The following is an 8825-nucleotide window of genomic DNA, read 5'->3' on the forward strand; positions in this document are numbered from 1 at the left end:
ACACCGAGCCCAGCGCACCCTGGAAGGATGCTCTTCATTAAAAAACACCCCCCACCCCATCCGTCTTCCCCCCCTCCCCAAAGAAACCATTCGGAGTGAAAACCCAGAGCCCTCTGGTGACAGGGTTTCCTTCGGCAGCGGCAGCCAGCTTTGCTTTTATATTTTTCGGAGGGCAGGCTTCCCAGCGGAGCTGACAGTCGGGAGCACTCGCAGGTGAACGCAGGGAACCCAGGCCAATTAAGGCAGACAGGCAGTAGACACATCAGCTTTTATCTCGAGATCCAAGTACCCCATTCATCACCAGCGACTGAAAGGTCTGCGGTTTATCAAATAAAATCACTGTCTCTCTCCCTCTCTTTAAAGCCAAACACATTGACTTGCGTGCTGGCTGCGACCTTGTTTAACTAAACAGCCTTTCAAGGTCCCCCAGAAGGGGGGAAGGAGCCTTTTGAAGAGGCACCAGCTTCTGTCTGCCACTCCCCGTTCATTAGCGGCAGCGAAGAAAAACCCCTCACGCGTCCTCAGCCAGGTGGGGGAATACATATTTAATTGGCTTCATCACCCTCCGCGAGTCGGCCCTCCCGCGCGGCACTTCTTTGTGCTTCTTCCCATCCACCGGCACCCCCAGAGTGCCCAGGACGGACAGACGGATGACGGACGGAGCGGCGGCCGCTCTGCCGGCGGCTGTCACGCTCCGGCTCTGGACGTGACCCTTTGGCTGGCCCACCATCGCCTTTACGGGCCGTCTCCTTTCATGCCGCTGCGTCCCTTCGCAAGTCCCCGTCTCGGATGCTGTCTGCCGCCGCGCTTGGGTCTCCCGAGTGCCGCCGCTCCCCCCGAGCCAGCTGAGGAGCCGGAGGTTATTTTCCCTCTGCTGCCTTTTCCAGCGAGCTCCCGCACAGGCTTTTTCCCTGCCGCTCGCCATCACGGTTCTTTCCTCCACCCCAGTTTAGGAGTCAGCTTTACCTCCCCGCTCCTTCTGCCCCAGTGACAGAAAGGTCTCCGTACGTCAAAAAGACACCCCACCTCCGCAGCCGGCTGCCGGCAGCCATCGCCTCACCCCACGGAGCAGGGGAAGCGACGTTCTGGCCCGCTGCCATCCTCGGGGAGGCTGATGCCCCCCCAGACCCAGCCTGTCTAGACACAGGCTGAAACAGAGAAGAGCTACACCCCTCCAGACGCGGCAGCGTGTCCCCAGAGCTTGATGCAAAAACAAAAATCCCATTTTTCAGCTGCTTGGCACAGTCACGCGCCGAGGGACCCACCAACAATGCGGTGGCCAGCAGAGATCCCGAATCGGCATCTCCCGGGGGGGGGGGACCTGCCGTGAAGGGCAAGAACCAGCTGGGGAACCGGGATGGGTCTGGGCAGGGGTTACCACAAGCAGGACCACCGCAGCGCTCGCCAGGCTGCATTTCTCCATCCTCCCTTCCTCGGAGGAGGCTCACAGCCTTGGCGTCTGGCAGGTTTTTATAAATGCTGTCTCTGTCCGATGCTAATGAAAGCCTTTCAGCACCCCCCCCTCCCTTTTTTGGTTACCAGATCATGCCACTAAGAGTTAAACACCAAGCAAAGCGATCTCCTTGCCTACCCTGCATGTTAAAAACCCGTTTGCTGAGACAAATTACCATAGGAAAAATAAACTAGGCGGTTTTTGGGGAATACACGCTGACAGTGTCCCCTCCCCAGCTAAGCCAATCACGCTCACAACTCCAAGGATCTTTGCTGAGATAGTCTCGCCTACGATACAGCCTGCTTAGCGCTAAAATATGAATGTCACCTTTATGGATTGATTATAAAAAGCTCCCTTAGTCAGTGCTGGGCTGCCCAATTCTCGGGGAGGCCATGGGGGAGAGCAAGCAGCCTGCCAGATGCAAAGGGGAAGCAAAGGGAGAAGCCATCATGGAGGCTTGATTTACCTTTTAAGCATATATGCATAATCATCACTCCTAGATACCCAGTTTGTGGGATTTGGTTGCTTTGTTTTGTTGTGGTGGGTTTTTTTTAATTAGAATAGTGTCTGTTCAAAGACCTGCACAAGTGTCCTCATCTGTGTCCTTCCTTCCTCCTTTGTGGCTCTAACTTGCCGTCTGCAGGAATGAATAGTGCAGCCAGTCCCAGAGAAACCCCAATTCAAGCCCCCGGCATTATCAGCCCGCTTTAACAAGCCGGATTTTTTTACAAATCGCCTCCCCCTCACCTGGCGATCGGGGAGCTGGGTCCCAGCTGATCTCAGCCCTCCGTGGCAAAGCCCCGGCTATTTGCGCCCCCCCCAGCCAAAGCAGGCGTGCGACGACGACGACGCCACCCCCAGAGGAGTTATTGTTCCTGAGGCTGGCGGGGAATAACCAAACCGGAGGAGGCGAGTCACGCTTCACCCTCGCACCTCTCCGCCGCCAAAAGGCAAAAGCAGGTTTGAAAGATGAAAGGCGGTGCGCGAAGTTTTAACCTCCAGCTACAATAGCCCAGGCAAGCTGGGTGGATGGCCATTGTGCCTCCCCTTACCTCCTTAGCAGTGACGGGCTCCCTGGAGCTGCGCTCCGCAAAGCATCGGTGCTCGCCGAGGCCGAAGGCTCCTCCGCTACCTTGCGAGGAGCAGCGGTCTCGCCTGCAGCCCGGCTCTGGGGGGGCTTTCTCCGGCTGCCTGCCCGCCGGCTGCCTGCTGATGGATCTGCGGTATCTGATGTGTGTATGATGTGCGCCTCGCACACACACGCACACGCATCCGCACGCCTTCCCCTGACGTCAGGGCCAGGCCAGGGGGAGCGGGCAGGTGGGAGGGATCAGCTTGGTCATTTCTGAGCCAGGCTTAAAGGAGCAAGTCTGTACGGGGGGCTGGAGAGGCCGGGGGTCGGCCCCAGGGGGCTGCATCGCTCCGGTTACGCAAAGTGACATGCATCGGTGGCAGAGCCGGACGCGAAGGGGCAGCCCCACGGGCCGTGGGGACAGCGGGACGGGGGACGGGGTGGGAAAGCACCGGAGGGGGAGATGGTGCCATGAGGCCAGGTCTGGACCAGGAGGGGTCTCCCACGACGGGTCAAAACTCCCCCCTGTCGCCCCGAGTCCCACCGCTGCCGCCGCTCTCCCTGCCTGCCCAAGCCTGCAGCCCCCCCAGCACCCACGGGTGCCGCGGTCACAAACCCACCCTGCTGCCCCACTCCCCGGCTCCGGGCTCACAGCCGTCACAAACCCAGGTGCTCTCTAAGGATGTAATTTCTAGCAGGGCACTATGCCAACCCCCCGACCCCAAAAGATGTTTCTTTTCTGTTTTCCCCTGCGCTGGCGTGCTCAGGAGAGCCAGCTCCACAGGCAGAGGCAATGCCATAAATTGGCCCGAGACTTTCTCTCTTGGGGGTGCGGGCCGATGCAACGAGGACAGGAATCAATCGTTCGCTGCGTCCGCTGGGGAATAGGCCGAGGAGTAATGGGGTTTAAATTGCAAGGAGCAAGACTGATGCTAGACATCAGGAAATGCTTTCTAACAGAACAGACAGTTAATTACTCAAGTAGATTGCCTGGGGAAGCACCAGAATCTCCATCACTGGAGGTTTTTAAGAACAGGCTGGGTAGGCATCCTTTAGGGGGAATTTAGGTGATATCAGACTCATTTTGGAGCAGAAGGGTGGACCACACTGACACCTCACCACGCAGGCCCTGTGATCCTGCAATAAAATTTACAAGAAACCCAAACAAGCGTGGCACAGTGCGAGTGCTGCAGGGAGCCATCACAGGTGTCTTGTGACGCAGGGTGGATGTGGGTCGGTTTTGGTTTCTCAAACATGACTCTTGCCTTGACTCCTTTCTCTTCTAGGTGGCTGAACCCGATGACATGAACCGGATCTTTTCCATCGACAACCCCTGGGGCTGCAGGATGGCATACAAGTTGTGGGAAGCCATGAGGCATGGCACAGTCAGGAGACAGGGTCACGATTGCTCCACCTGGCTGTATCCATCCATCCAGGCAGCTGGGTGTTGATCCATGGCTGTCCCAGGGGCTTTGGCAGAGGGACCGGATCATAAGCAGTTGTGTCTCTCCTGTCAGTGAACTATAGTGCAGAAAAAGGCTCCGTAGACAGAAGAGACCAGCCCATGGCAAGACCACCAAGAAGCACTGAAACCCCAACTGCTGGTGGGTTCTGCCATTGCCCATCAACCTCTGCTTGTGGCTTTTCAAGCAGTTTTCCGTGGCAAAACAGGAGCCCCATCCACCCCCTACAGACACCACGAGGCTCATCTCCCCAGTGTACCCTTCAAAACCTTGCAAAAGAAGGGGAGGAGAAACCCAGCCAGCTCTCAGTCTCCTCTCCAAGTTTCTCCTGAGATGGCACATGCTCTCCTGGGGGACAGCTCTAGAGATCCAGACCAGGAGGGTCCTGAGCTGGCAACAGCTGGAGGCCAGAAGAGTGCTGGAGACATACAGTACAGGCATGCCCCTTCTTCCCCAGCCACTCATTTAACGTTTGTACATTGAATATCATAAATACCTGTACTTCCCCACCTGATTTGTGGTACACCAGGCTTAGCCGTGTGCCCAGCTGCACGTGTTAAACAATATAAACTGAACAGAGGAGATGAGCATCAGAACCTGACTCTCCCATGTAGTCACTAAAGGCTCTTGATGGCAAAGGCATGGGGAACTCAAAGTACATTTGATTGGAAGGTGGCTCTGGGCACGCACGGCAGCAGAGGAGGCAGAGAGTCTAAAGCATGCAAAAATGATAAAAGGAGAAGAGGGGAAGCTTTGATCAAACAGAGAGTGGGAGTGGGGGTGCCAGAGATGCCTGCAGAGACGGAAGCAAAGGCAGGAGTGTGGAGGACTTTGTACGTGACAAGATACATAATTCCTTTGGAGTCAATCAAAGGAGGGCCAAAACAGTCTAGATGCAAATTACCACTCATCTCCTCCAATGTCCCTGAGCCAGTTTTCCCCAACAGCCATGGGGATGTGGGGGCAGAGGAGATCTTAAACAAAATAATTCAGGGGTTCCTTTCATTTTCCTCCCAGTTTCTGAGCCTTCAGGTAACTTCAAATAGTATTTTCCAGTTTTCCTGTTGTGGTGGTTTAACCCCAGCCAGCAACTAAGCACCACGCAGCCGCTCACTCACTCCCCCCTCACCCAGTGGGATGGGGGAGAGAATTGGAAAAAAAAGTAAAACTCACGGGTTGAGACAAGAACAGTTTAATAGAACAGAAAGGAAGAAACTAATTAATAATAACAATAATAAAATGACAATAATAAAAGGATTGGAATATACAAAAAAAGTGATGGACAATGCAATTGCTCCACTCACCAACTGGCTGTGTCCCCTCCCAACTTCTTGTCCCCCTCCAACATTCTTGCTGGCTGGGCAGGAGCAGCTGAAAAATCCTTGACTTAGTCTAAACACTACTTAGCGACAACTGAAAACGTCAGTGTGTTATCAACTTTCTTCTCATACTGAACCCAAAACATAACACTATACCAGCTACTAGGAAGACAATTAACTCTATCCCAGCCAAAACCAGGACACCTGTACAATCGTGAGAATGAGAAATGTCTGGGATTTTCTCTTCAGTGACAGAAAGATCCTTGTGCAATCCCTGGATTCCAGCAGCTGAAGCTTCAAAAAAAACAGCAATGAAGAACCATGCTCCCAAACATTGGAAAAGCCCCAATACTGCTGAGAGAGACTCTAGAGACTTTACGGTTATGTATGAAAAGGTGTGTACAGGCACTGCGGATTTGTGGATATTCATTGTGTCAGTACTACTGGGACAAAAAGAGACCACCCAGCAAAATGAGGCTGTTCACACAATCTCCAACATCAAGATACCTTAGCTGCAGCATTAAATGTAACATAACTCTGAGCGCTATCAATAGCTGAGTTGCGACAACACCCACGTTTTACAGGGCAAAGTGTGGCTTTCGTTTATATTTTTACATTCGAGATGGTGCTTATGAAATACGGAATTCCTCCAGGGAGAAAACCTAGGTGGTAACAGAGCAACATCTGTCACTTGTACGAAGACCCAGGCACACCCTGCTTGGGATCAGGGGGGTTACCTGCAGAGGGTGAGACTGGAAATCATTTCCCACAGCCTGTGATGTTACTGGTGGAGGCTGAGAAATTGCCAGTTCGACTCAGCTTGGTGGTGTTTGTAGCTTGGTATCTAAGGCAATGAAGCTCATCTGACGCTGCCATCACCATCTTTCTCTGCACACATTTCAATTCAGTTTCCCCAGAGTAGTATCAAAGTACCTGCAAGTTTCACTTGCCTGCCCACCACGCTCCGCCGAGCTCCCTCAAATATGTAGCTGCATAGAGAAGAGGAATCCTGTCATCCTTACCAAGGAACAGCCTGCAGCGTTCAGCCCTTGTTGGCAATCATTGAGCTGATACAGGAGAGAGACATTCTGCATGTCCTCACCCTAGAAGAGCTTGCTTGGTGCCTGCATCTTACAAGACACCAAAGACCCAACTGTAAGTCACAAGCCAATATGAAGTAAGGCCTCACAGACCCATTGCTCACAGCTGTTTTTTGGGGGACTGTGGATCAGGCTGAAGGGAGAAGCGTCTTCGTATTGGGTACCCAAGAGCCCTCAGTGGGGCACGGCTATTGGAAGCGTGAAAAATGTTAGCTCAAGGACGGGCTAGAAACAGAAGTGTGACATGACTCTGTCCAAATCCACTTCTCTCCATCTCCCATGTTCTCCCGAGCATTCAGCCTACTATTCCCCTGAGCCCCTGTCCCTATTTAACCTTACAGTTCTTACATACAAACGCATCCAGAGTGATCACCTTGCCAGTATCAACAGTGTCTAACTTCTACCTCCTCGTGTGATACCAAGGCTACTTCTTCCCCTGCCATCAGAAGAGGGACAGGGTCAGGAACTATTCTCTCTTCTGAAAAAATAGCTGCAGATACCTGCAAAACTGGCACTCCAGCTAAAGGTCAAACCTTGCACTGCCAGACCTGTGTGAGGCCAGGACAGAACAGCAAGGGATGCGGCACGTGTGCCAGCAAAACTGTGCCGCGCCGAGATTAGCACAGCCGCGACTGCAGCACAGGAAAAAGGAACCTTTGTAAGGCTCCCTGAAGTAGGACGAGAAGAGCAAGAAACGCTGGGGATTTGGGTTGAGGTGTTCTGATAGAGCGGTGTCTGCTGCGTTGGCAGCAGAGCTCCTTGCTGAGATGGTAGATGCTGCTCCAAGAAAAATGCTGCTCTTCTCAGGTGACGGGTAAACTCATTTCAGGGCCCCCCATTTAATACAAACACAGCAAACATGCAGACCAGCCATGTTTGTTTAAAAAAAAAACCAACCCACAACCCAACAGATCCTGGTGAAAGAGGAGTAATTGCAAAGAAATCAGAAACTCCTTGGCCAGGACACTTATCTTGTTAATGAGGTCTAGCCACGGTATTTACAACCTCGTTTTCCCCTTCCCGTTCCAAGACAGCTCAACATTTAATGATTTCTTATCTGAAACACTCATTACTGTCCCACTATGCGCTGCTGGGGGGTGTGGGGGATGACATACTTAGGCTCTGCATCAAAGCCTTTATGCTGACAGTGCAGTTTTCACTGTCAGCCAGAGATGTTTGGTTTTCCTGGCAAATCTTTTTTTGAACACACTTCAAACAACCTCCTTTCATTTTTCCCCAGAAATTTCAGACATTAGCACACCCCCTTGTTTTCTACCATCCCTCATGCTGCTTACCTCGCTGCAGAATGCACCGAGGCCTGCAAAATCATACCACAGGGATATTTTTTTGCAGTTAACATTCAGAATAAATTATTCCAGCAATACGTGATGCCAACATGTACCTGATAATAACCTTGACCTAAGCATTGGGCAGTTGCTGCTGCGAAGAATACTTTCTAGGCCCAAGAGGGCTAACAGGTAGGGAAACAGCCGAGGCATTGGCTCCTGGAGAGGCGCAAACTTTGCTCTCTGCTGCCCTGTCGGGATCGAAGCTTACGAAAACGATAAATGGCATTACAGTAACTGCAACTGTAGATTGTTTCAGGTGGAACAACAGCTGCGGCACAGGGGCTGCTGCCCGCGGAGACACCTGCGGGGGGCGGCAGGCAGATACGGAGCAGCCCCGCCCAGGGCGCCCGGTTGCCGAGGGCCTTTCCACGTTTATATGGACCGAAACCTCACACGGGGACCCCCGCAGCCCGGGCCCGGCCCCGCACCGCTAACACCAGGTAAGTGCCCCACACTGACGAGGAACAAAATGGCCGCCGAGGAGCGGGGCGCGACAGGGCTCCGCCCCCACACCCCATGAGCGCTCCGCCCCGCGTCAATCAAGGTGCGGGCCCGCCCGCCGAGGGCGATTGGCTGAGGCGCCGGAAGCGTGCTGAGACCGGCGAGCTGTGCGGCGGGGCTCCGCGTGTGGCAGGTGGGTGAGGGAGGAGGAGCGGCCGCGGGGCCCTGCGGCCGCTCCGGGCGAACGGGGCACCTACCGATCCAAGGCGTGGGAAAGTGTGGGAGAGCCGCCGGCCGCGGGAGCGGGTTTCCTGCGGGTCTGGCCCCGAACGCCCGTTACCGGGCTTTAATTAGGATTGCACGGCGGCTCCGGCCCCGTCTGGCTACGTCCGCGGGCTGCCGCCGGCTCTCTGTACGTGTACACGGGCTACGGGCACACACGCGTAGTGCTGCATCCTCTACGTTCCTAGCGAGCCTCCATTCATATTTATGCCGCGATTAAGTATTCGATCAAAGGTTGAACGCGAACGCAGACCGGTTATATTTTTAATGTGCGACCCTTAAAATAGACTGTTCTGTAGGCTGCGAGTGTCTAAAGATTCTCAGCGCAGCCTCCCCCCGGCCGTAC

General features: G+C 53.9%; 2 protein-coding genes across 4 annotated transcripts in view; one reads left to right on the plus strand and one right to left on the minus strand.

Moving 5' to 3' along the window:
* Positions 1-2728, minus strand: part of CSDC2 (cold shock domain containing C2, RNA binding) — a 7716-nt gene extending 4988 nt beyond the window's left edge. Inside the window, exon 1 of the mRNA XM_010585258.1 lies at positions 2506-2728. The gene's annotated coding sequence lies outside the window, so the exon portion shown is untranslated. The remainder of the gene's footprint in view (positions 1-2505) is intronic.
* Positions 2729-8360: 5632 nt separating this feature from the next.
* POLR3H (polymerase (RNA) III (DNA directed) polypeptide H (22.9kD)) overlaps positions 8361-8825 on the plus strand; it is a 7386-nt gene continuing 6921 nt past the window's right edge. For 2 of the 3 annotated variants that reach the window (XM_010585389.1, XM_010585553.1), the window contains exon 1: positions 8361-8390. The gene's annotated coding sequence lies outside the window, so the exon portion shown is untranslated. The remainder of the gene's footprint in view (positions 8391-8825) is intronic. The other variant, XM_010585473.1, reaches the window with a different exon arrangement.

Source organism: Haliaeetus leucocephalus, unplaced genomic scaffold, assembly GCF_000737465.1.
Source record: "Haliaeetus leucocephalus isolate CR32 unplaced genomic scaffold, Haliaeetus_leucocephalus-4.0 Scaffold0, whole genome shotgun sequence".
Classification (NCBI taxonomy): Eukaryota; Metazoa; Chordata; class Aves; order Accipitriformes; family Accipitridae; genus Haliaeetus; species Haliaeetus leucocephalus.